Source organism: Narcine bancroftii, chromosome 3, assembly GCF_036971445.1.
Source record: "Narcine bancroftii isolate sNarBan1 chromosome 3, sNarBan1.hap1, whole genome shotgun sequence".
Taxonomy (NCBI): Eukaryota; Metazoa; Chordata; class Chondrichthyes; order Torpediniformes; family Narcinidae; genus Narcine; species Narcine bancroftii.
Genome location: NC_091471.1, coordinates 255303836 through 255314129, shown reverse-complemented (window position 1 = coordinate 255314129; position 10294 = coordinate 255303836). Strand labels below are relative to the sequence as shown.

At 43.7% G+C, this 10294-nt stretch overlaps 1 long non-coding RNA gene across 1 annotated transcript; it reads right to left on the bottom strand.

Annotated features, from left to right (window-relative positions):
- Nucleotides 1–1049: 1049 nt before the first annotated feature.
- LOC138756461 (uncharacterized) lies at nt 1050–8631 on the bottom strand. The gene is made up of 3 exons (XR_011353083.1): nt 8596–8631; nt 3180–3367; nt 1050–1380 (listed from the first exon to the last, which is right to left on the bottom strand). It is a non-coding gene; the product is annotated as an uncharacterized lncRNA (long non-coding RNA).
- Between the last annotated feature and the right edge of the window lie 1663 nt (nt 8632–10294).

Below are 10294 nucleotides of genomic sequence, written 5' to 3'. Positions count from 1 at the left end.
ACACCCTCTCCTCCTTAGGCACGGGGTCTACACACACCCTCTCCTCTTTTTGGAGGAATATTGCAAATATTCATCATGAGGACAAATCCCCAATTTTCTATCTTCACTCATGATGTCGCTTGGTCTCCGATGTCCTTGGTTCACCTTTAACTCTTGATGAAACACCGTTGATCCTCTTCAGTTGCAGACTCCTGTTTGCTGCCCAATGCCCTTTCTCTTCTCAACCTCCTACCTTCCAGATTCCTCTGAGATAGAGTGTGCGTGATAGTGAGAAAGAGTGAGTGTGTGTGAGAGTCAAAGTGTGCGAGAGACTGAGAGTGTGAGTGTGAGCATGAGAGTGAAAGTGTGTGGGAGAGAGCGAGTGAGAGCATGTGTGAGAGACAGTGACAGTATGAGTGTATGGTGTGTGAGAGAGATTGCATGAGAATATGCGTGTGTGTGTGATCATGTGTGGGAGAGTAAATGAGAGATTATGTGTGTGAGTGGGTGAGAGTGAGACTATATGTGAGTGGGAGAGAATGAGAGAATGAGTGTGCATGTGAAGGAGTGAATGTGAATGTGTGTGAGAGGGTGAGAGCTTTTGAGATGGAGAGCTCTGTGGTGAAGGACCAATCTGTCATCTTTCCACGACTGAACCTGCAGGGGCTGAGCTGGGTTGGGGGGGGGGGGGGAAGCCCCTCATGCCATGGAAGGAGAAGTAACCATGGACAATGAGCACCAGTGGTACCGTAAATGGTAAATGCCACAGAGTACAAGGATCTATTCTGGGAAAAAAAGAAATTGCAACTCAAGGGAAAGCTCCCCCCCACCCCCCCAGCCCTCCATTCCCTGGTGCCCCTCGTAACCCTGTGTATTTTACATTGCTTTAATTCCCAATGCTCAGCTTGCTGTTTACTATACAGAGCACTTGGCTCAGTCAGCAAGAGAGAGCATCACATGGATTGCAGGGGAGGTGAAAACGAGGGAACACATCAATTATACAGAGCTGTAGGAGTAAAAGTGTTCACCTTTATTTCATTTACAGCTGTCACAAGTACAGTTAAGTCCTGCTTCGTACATTTATTCACTCCCTTCATATCGAACAGCCCCGACACTCTAATTCCGTTGACTAGTTTGCTTGGTCAGGCACAATCTAGCCACAGGATTGACTGTTGAGCCTGTTGGCAATGTTATTGACTTGTTGGCTTTTACACTCCTTCAGAATGGAACTGAATTAATTTCCCCACATTATAAACCCAGCCTCAGTAACAGAACTTGTCAAGGTAATCTCTCCACCCCATCGCTTGGTGGAATTGGACTGGACCAGGCTTATCCTGGCATTCTTCAACTTTTTCCTAATATTATTCCCTGTTATCCAGAATTCAAGCCACCGGCATCCAGCTAAAAACAAAAAAAAAATCAAGGAACATAAATGAGATGATTTTAAGATATAACAATGAACAAAAATTTTTAACTTGTACAAGTGATTGCTCTCGGAAGTAGCACATAAAACTTTGGTGAAGACGGGGCAAATATTCAGCCTTGGTCAGACTTTGCTCGTAGCAGCTGTTTGTGCGAAACAGCACTGACGTCACCCAGTATGAAGCCGCTCTTCATTGGGGTGACTCCTTATCTCTGCTTAGTAAGAATCTTTATTAGTATGCTGTTTAGTATATTAGCATAACTGTAAACTTGGGGGGAGGGGGAGCTTAATTATCTTATTTTTTCACGTTTTGGCCGGCTCAGTCGAGGGGAAGGAATCTGCAGATGCAGCGACGGTTAAATGTTTTCAAAGAATGTGATTGAGAGTGAAGAAAAGGAAAGTGAAGTTTGTTCATTGTAGGTAACAGTGTAGTGATTTTGTCTTTTAAATTGTTTATTCTTAATGCAGGTGGGAATGCTGGTTAAAATGATAAGCGGACTACTCGCTTATCCAGCATCTACCAATCTCCATAGGTGGCAGATACCAGGTTTATTTTTTGACTGTATCTCCATTTCCTGCTGACGTATTCAATCATGGTAATGCAGCCCATTCGTCTGCAGCAAGTAAGAATATTGGTGCACATGTGTATCGTACAATTTAGTAATGAACATCATCGTTATCAGGCATTTATTGTCATGCACATTATAGAATATACATACGCACCAAAATTTGTACTTGCTGAAGCTGGACATGTTCTTGAGAACATAGAAACATACAGCACATACAGGCCATTCAGCCCGAAGTGTTGTACCAATATAATAACCTACTCTCATAACTGCCTAGAATTTCCCTAATGCAAAACCTTCCAATTTTCTCAGTTCCTTATACCTATCTAACAGTGTCTTAAAAGATCCTATTGTCCCTTTCTCCACCACCGTTGCCAGCAGTGAGAACAGTACTTCCAAGTGAAGCAATACTTCACTTGTGAATCTGCAGAGATCACCTACTGAATCAACTGTTCCTGTTGTGGTCTACTCTACATCAGAGAGACTGGCCACAGACTGGCAAATTGCTTCACTGAGCATCTGAGCTCTGGCCATCACAAGAGCGTGGACTTCCCCATGGTACCCATTTCAATTCTCCATCCCATTCCCTTGCTGAGATGTCCATCTACGGACTCATGCAATGCCTCATCTTCTGACAGGGCACCCTCCAACTAGATGGAATTAACATTGACTACTCTGGTTTCTGTTGAAACATGCCCCTGCCCCACCGCATCCCCACACCATCTTCCCCATCCATCTCCTTTCCTCTAGTTCTGTGTGTGTCTCTCTCTCTCTCTCTTCCCTTTTCCCTCTGTCTCCTTTCACAGAGCCAAAATCAATTGTCACCTCTCCTCATATCGTATTTTTGGTGGTACACCACTGGCCTACTGCAGGGGGCGACCTCTGTACCTGCAGAAGAGCACGGGGGACAAGGCAACACCTGGCCAGAGGTCAATCACCCTCCAGGATATAAGCCAGATCTGGCCCTTGAAGACAGTCTCAGAGCTTGCAACAGCATTCCCATAGCCTGTAGAACAGACTTTATGTTTTGTGTGTTTCCTTCTGTTCGATAGCGCACCACAGTATCCAATTAACACCTTTTGTTGGTCGGGATTCCTCCCCCCTCCCATTCTTCCCCATTTCTCTCCCAGTCTTTATCCAGGCACCTGCCTGCTTTTTGCTGACACTTTGAAGAAGGGCTCAGGCCCGAGACGTCAGGAATATATCCTTACCTCCTACGGACGCTGCGAGACCGGCTGAGATCCTCCAGCATTTCTGTGTGTTTTTAACTACAATTACATCATCTTCAGGACTTTCAGGTTTCACTTCAATCCATTCTCTGTGTGAAAAATATCCCTCCCCCCTGTAATTACACGCAGGGACCTGAAAACGATATCCCCTCATGTTAGCCATTTAGGCCCTAGGGAAATAAAAACATCGGCAAAACATCTGAAAAAAACAACTACAGGCTAAATATTTAATTGAATTAAAAATTCATTGAACACAAAAAAAATCAATGCATAATAAATATTAACAGTTACCCTTATGCGTGCAGAAAGTCCTTTTGTGCTGTTGGAAGTGTGTCTAATTAGTATACAGTAATTCCAATTCTTCAAAATTGGATTCTCCAAAATCCTAATTTATCCAAATTTTTTTGGAACCACACAGGTTGAAAATAATTAACTCAACATGAAATTAGAATGATTGTCCTTTTTTCTGGTAACTTCCCCCCAACCCCCCCCCCCCCACCCCTTTCCATTTCTTCTTTATCTTCCACTGTTGACATTTTTCTCCACCCGCAATCAGTTGGAAGAATCCCTTGTCCTGACATCATCAAGGACAGCACCTTCCAGGCAGAAGCAGGACTTTGGGCTCAGTGGCTTTCCCTCCCCTCCCTACCCTCCCTCCCACCTCGGCACAACGGAGCTCCCCGATGCTGAGTCCGGACGCTCCCCTCGGCCTGCTACCACACTTGCACGCCAGAATTCCCAGTGTGCGTGTGCAGCGGTAGGACTAAGAGAGGATTTGGAGTCAGGATTCAGGTGACCAGGGAGACAGGAGCCCGCCGACTCACCAGTGAGTGTTCCGCCTGCCCGGGAAACCTCCTCGGGGATCAACGGCAGCAGTGGGTTCATGTTGGGGATCGGCGATTGGGAGCTCTTGGTGATTGGCAGTGGCCAGCATTTTTTTGGTGAGAATTAAACATTATTTTAATGCTTAAAAAGCCTTCCCTTTTTGTTGTTGTTGGTTAAACACTGTTACATGATTTCTCTGCTGCTACTGGGATGTTTTTAAAATATGACCAGTTCTCCGAAGAAAAAAATATTTATCCGACATAGGCCCAGTTCTGACCATTTTGGATAATCGGAGTGGGACTGTAATAAGTGGAGGTTCAATAGCCTGATTACTGCTGGAAAGAAACTGAGATGTTGGTCCTCAGGCCTCTGTATCTTCTCCGGTGTAGGAAGCAGTGAGATGCAGCTGTGACCAGATAGTGACCGGTTTGTTGTAATAATAATAACAGTATCATCTATTAGTGATAAATCAGGGTGTGTCAGGACTCTATGTAGACAAGTGATTTACAAATATACATATATCCAGATACATATATAAGTAAACACACATACATACACACACACTCATGCACACAGGCATTTCTCACATACATACACAAATATATACTAAGGACTAATCAAAATCTAACTTTCCCTCCTTCAGCGAGATGTTTGGGATAAGGGTCAAATAAAAGTGTTGAATCTGAGATGGGTAGATACTATTGGGCTAAGATTTGGACTGTTACTTGATGCATGAAACTGTAAAATTCTCTCTGGTGCCACTAAACTTTTAAATAAACTCCAGGAATTAGATCACTGATGAAAACTTTTCATTGTTCATGATCAGGACCTTTGACATTTTAATTTTAACAATACAGTGTGATAATAGGCCCTTTCAACCCATGAAATATGCACTGCCTAAATCCCCATACACTGCTCAGGCCAGCCAAGAGGAGAATATTGCCGCAAAGTTTGCAGCACCAAGGGGGTATCGGCCGGCCACTAGAGGATGGTATTGCGGGGTCTATAACATATATGGTGTTGAATGCTTTTCAGGAGACCGTACTAGAAGAATCCATTAAGAAGTACCCCTGCCCTGTTAACTGCCCTCTGTTGGAGGTGTCTAAGGTAAACCCTGCAATATGGGACAATTTGAAGGTTCCCACAAGGGCTAAAGACATGAAATTGCAAAGACTACAGGGGTCACTGGTTAAAAGTATCTCTGTATTCGCACAAATGTTCTCACATGTTGTATCGGAGACCCAACAAGATGCTCTGGGGCTGTTATCCCATGCAAATCATTAACTGAATGCCTTCAGGAAGAAGCTGATCAAGTCCGATTTGAATGTAAGATATGCTCATTTGTGCAGTCCATCTAACCCTGTAACAAAATGTCTATTTGGCGACGATCTCAGCATACAGGTGAAAAACTTGAGCAGCAGAAAGCGGTGGCTGGCATGGTCAGAGGTACGAGAGAATCTGTTATGTTTCACTCCTATCGCAGGTATGCGGGGGAATTTAAACGGGTTTGAGACGGTTTCCCACTCCAAGCGGCTACAGCCAGCAGGTCTTTTTTAGGGAACCGCCCTCCGTGGAGACAGCAGCAGTAGAATTTTCCCTCTCAAAGTGCTTCGCGGAGGCCGGCCCAGAATGCACCAGCCCACAGACTAGGCAGGTCGAAGAAGTGAACACTACGCATTTACAGTTGAGTACACTTGATAATTACAAGGCTTTAAAGGTTGGCGGTCGATTAACGCTATTCTATGATAGATGGCGTAATATTACTGCTGATGCTTCTATTCAGCAGACAGTGAAGGGGTATAAAATCAAATTTGATCCACAGAAATCCCCTCCAATAAGGAGGAAGGGTCTATATACATATATACGCAGACTGCCACTGAAGGAGGCTATACATGGTGTTAAAGAAGAAAAACGTTATTGAACATTGTAGCCATGAAAAACATGAGTTTGTATCAAACATCTTCACGTGACCCAAAAGAAATGGCGGCACTAGAATGATACTGGTTCTATTGAATCGCAACAAATATGTCTTGTACAGGTATTTTAAAATAGATAACATATATTCTGTGATGCCTATGTTATGTAAAGGCTATTACATGGCCTCGATAGATTTGCAAGACACATATTATTCAGTTGTAATCTGCCCACAGCACAGGAAATTCTTGAAATTTTCCTGAAAGGGAGAGCTATGGCAGTATAAGGCTTTGCTGAATGGGCTTAGTTTACCAAGATACTGAAGCTCAGGAAAAAGGGGGACATGGGTTACCTAGACGATACTCTTATCGTGGACAGATCGTTTGATGAAACAAAAAGGGCCGTAGCAGCCACCTAGAGATTATTAAGCCATGTGGGGTTTCTTTTACATCCAGTATTGGTGCCTACCAAGAGGTTAAAATTCCTCAACTTCATTATTGATACAAAAAGTTACCTTACCAGAGGATAAAGCGGCAGAGATCAGGACTGCCTGCAGAGGGCTCATGACAGTGTGTCGTCCCTCCATAAGAAAGGTAGCCAGGTTGGTTGGGAAACTGGTGGTGGCTTTCCTGGTGGTACAGCATGGCCCACTGCATTATAGGTTCCTGAAAAGGGACAAATTATCAGCTCTTAAGGCAGCCAGGGGACATTTTGACAGGCCTATGAGGCTAACAAGTGAGGCTAGATCCAACCTGGCATGGTGGATCGACCATATCTTGCGGGCTTATGTGAGGATCGAGGTCAGAAAGGTGGACCTGGAGATCATGTCAGAGACCAGTGGTGAAGGTTCGGGAGCCATGAACCTAAATATCTCTACTGGGGACAGATGGACAGACATAGAGCTCAGGGAGGCCTCTAAATCAGGCATCAATTATTTGGAAATGCAAGCAGGGTTTCTAGCACTAAAGTTGTTCTGTGCGAGGGAAGCTGACGTTCATGTACTGCTGAGGTTGGATAACACTTCAACAGCGGCCTATCTCAATAATTTGGGAGGTTTCAAATCTCTTTCCTGTAATAAGTTAGCCATTGAGACTTGGCACAAAGAAACATTTAGGTTACTGCCGCCTACCTGCCGGGTCAGATCAATGTGCAGGTAGACGTGATGTCCAGGAAATTCAATGATAGCACTGAGTGGACTCTGGGTAAGAAATATTTTAAACTGGTAGCAGGCACCTTTGGAATGCCAGAGATAGATTTGTTTGCATCTGGACTTAATGCCCAGGTTCCAAGGTTCGTGTCCTGACTGCCAATCCCCAAGTGGAGGTCATTGACGCCTTTACCCGAGACTGGTCAAAATATAACTTTTATGTGTTGCCCCCATTCTCCTTGGTGGTGAAGTGCCTGAATAAGATACAGGAAAACAGTGCCTCAGGATGCCTAATTGGCCTTCCCAATGTTGGTTTCCTGTATGGTGAGGAGTCTGTTGGTATTCACGAAAAGCAGAGGTCTGCTAATCCAACAGGTGTTAAAGATATCTCATCCATTGTCTCACAAATCCGTTAGGTTGCAGGATTGGAGAGTGAGGATTGACATAAACACTCTGCAGTCTAGAACTCTGGACATTCTGCAGGCATCTTGGAGAAACTCTACTCAGAAACAATGTGCCTCCTATGTGGAGAAATGGGAAAAGGACTGTGCCCAAATTGGACTTAATAAACAGTCAGCCTCTATTGGAGGTATAGAGTTTTCTAATCAATATGTCCTATGTGCAGGGGGCCAGCTACAATGCAGTGAATACAGCAAAGAGTGCACTGGCTGCTTTCTTGACGTTCCAGGACTCTAAGCATGAAATGATGATCAAAAGCTTCATGAAAGGAGTGTTCCACTTGTGCCCTCCAGTACCCCGATATAAGAAAATTTGGGACGTGAAGATTGTTTTGAACTATTTAAGGCTACTGTCTCCAACTTCCTTTTTGGATTTACATAGCCTGTCCCATAAGCTGATAATTCTGGTGGCCTTGACATCGGCCCAGAGGATGCAATCTTTGCCTCAGATCCATATGGATGATATTCGTTGGGAGGAGGACTGTGTAAGCATTCAAGTTACGGACATTTTTAAATATAACAGGCAAGGGAAGAATTGGGACAGAATTTTCATTTTGTATGCATATGGAGAAGATGAAAGACATGTGTTGGATTGTTTAAAAAGATACGTTGTATGTACAAAACATATTAGACTAAATGAAAAATACCTTTTTATATGCTATAAGAAACCGCATCAGCGGGCTACCCCCAGACGATGGCCAGATGGCTGTGGGAGGTCATGAGTGGAGTGGATATTTCTCAGTTTTGGTCCCATTCAACTAGAACGGCAGCAACCTCGGCAGCCAATAGGGCTGAGGTCTCTATACGGAATGTCCTTCACCAGGCGGGATGGAGTAGTGACAGAACCTTTAATAGGTTCTACAACAAACCTTTAAACTCAGAGGGGCAGAGTTTCCCGGCTTCCATCTTACACGCGGCAGATTGAACAAGGCTGCGGAATGGGGACCCATTGAACTAATTATGATCGGTTGGACCACCCGAAGGGGATAAGCCACTGAGCTACAAACTCTCACGTACATTGTGAAGAATAATGGAACATTAAACAAGCACTTACCTGCGCGATGTTTGATGATTTTTTTTCTTCTTGTTTATGGATAAAGATGTTTTGGTTGCAGTAAACAGGTTCAGTCACAAGTCCGTGTTATGGTTGGTTCATCTAGTTTAGCTCATTTAAGTTCAGTGGCTTCTCCCCTCCAGATTGTCAAGGATTGGCTGCGCATGCCGTTGACTCCATTGCTTGAATAATAATCATCAAACTTCATACAGATCAGTGCTGGTTTAATGTTCCAGTTTGTGCGCTATTTTTATACTGTGACACTGCCGCCAAACAAAAAAAAAAAATTATGACTTGTTCATGATGAAAAATTCTGCTTCCAGGTTCGATGTCTGGCATCTGAATGAGCGCTGGTCCAGTACAGGGTAAGGCAGCCATTTGATTGGCATCCCATCCAGCACCAAGCCCTTATTTCCCCTGTCTGAACTGATTGAATTTTTTTTTGCCACATTGACTGAGATGCAGTGACAAGCTTTCTCCTGCTCTCACCACATCATGTCTGCAGTTTCTAGCTTGGGCAGCACCTCTCAAACCAATCACCTCCAGCTCAGGCCAACAGGTGCACTGGAGGGAAAACCTGCAGGTCCCCCTCCAAGTTGCCTATCCACCTTTCTTGGCCCCATCCCTCCTTTTCCCACAACACTGTGACAGCTGGTTAGACATTTGGAGCTGGTTATTGCCTGCTTTTTTTTTAAAAAGTAGAGGAAACCGAAATCTGTAGGACAGAGATTTAAGGTGAGATCTTAAAAAAGGACCCAAGAGGAATCTTCTTCAAACAGGAATGAGCTGCCAGAGGATGTAAGGAGAAAAGTACCACTTAAAAGACATTCATAGAGCTTCATGGGTTGCAAAGATTTCAGGGCCAAATGCAGGCAAATAGAACTTTGTAGGCGCTGCTAACAGCAGTGGTATTGTAACAATATTAATATTTGGGGAGAATTTATAAGATTTAGAGTAGGTCACATACATGCACACATCTTAATACAGATCTTATTTGAAAGACTGAAGAATTCACATTGCAAGATCTCTGGAGAATGGAAGTACCTTTCACAAGTAGGTGTTAATTGAACTGACCATAAAATGCTTGACCATTGTCTGGTTGGAGTCATGCTGTCTTATCAGTACCCTTTCTGCAAAGTGCTCACAGAAAGGTCAATTCTGGATTGTAAGATAACAACTTGAGAAGAAGAAAGAACTCCCGTTGTTTGCTGGAGAAGGTGGGGATTTTGCAAGACATGAGTCACATGCTCTCTTTGGAGTTTGAGTTGTAAAAGAGAGAGAGTTGAGTTAACAGCTCAGTCAGTCAGTCAGTCAGTGTGTGGGACACTGACAAGTAACTGAAAAGTGCAATCCAGGGAGAACTGTTTGAAACTGATGAAAGCAAGTTCCAGAGCAGTAGATGGCTGTAAGTGATATCTGTCTGATGTTTCTCTTGAAATGGAGGAAGGAATGGAACTCTGTGGTAGCTTGAAGAAAGAGATTACCATCTAGAAGACCCTGATGGGGAAAGTTATAACTGTAAACCAAAGAACTTTTCTTGAATTTACACACACACATTACATACACGTGCACTTAGAACTAGAAGACGATAATTTGGGTTAGTATAGAGTATAGTATAAGAATAGAGTTAAGTTAAAGTTTGATTCTATTTTCATGTTTGAGGTTGATTCAAAATAAATTTTGTTTTGAAAGCCACTTT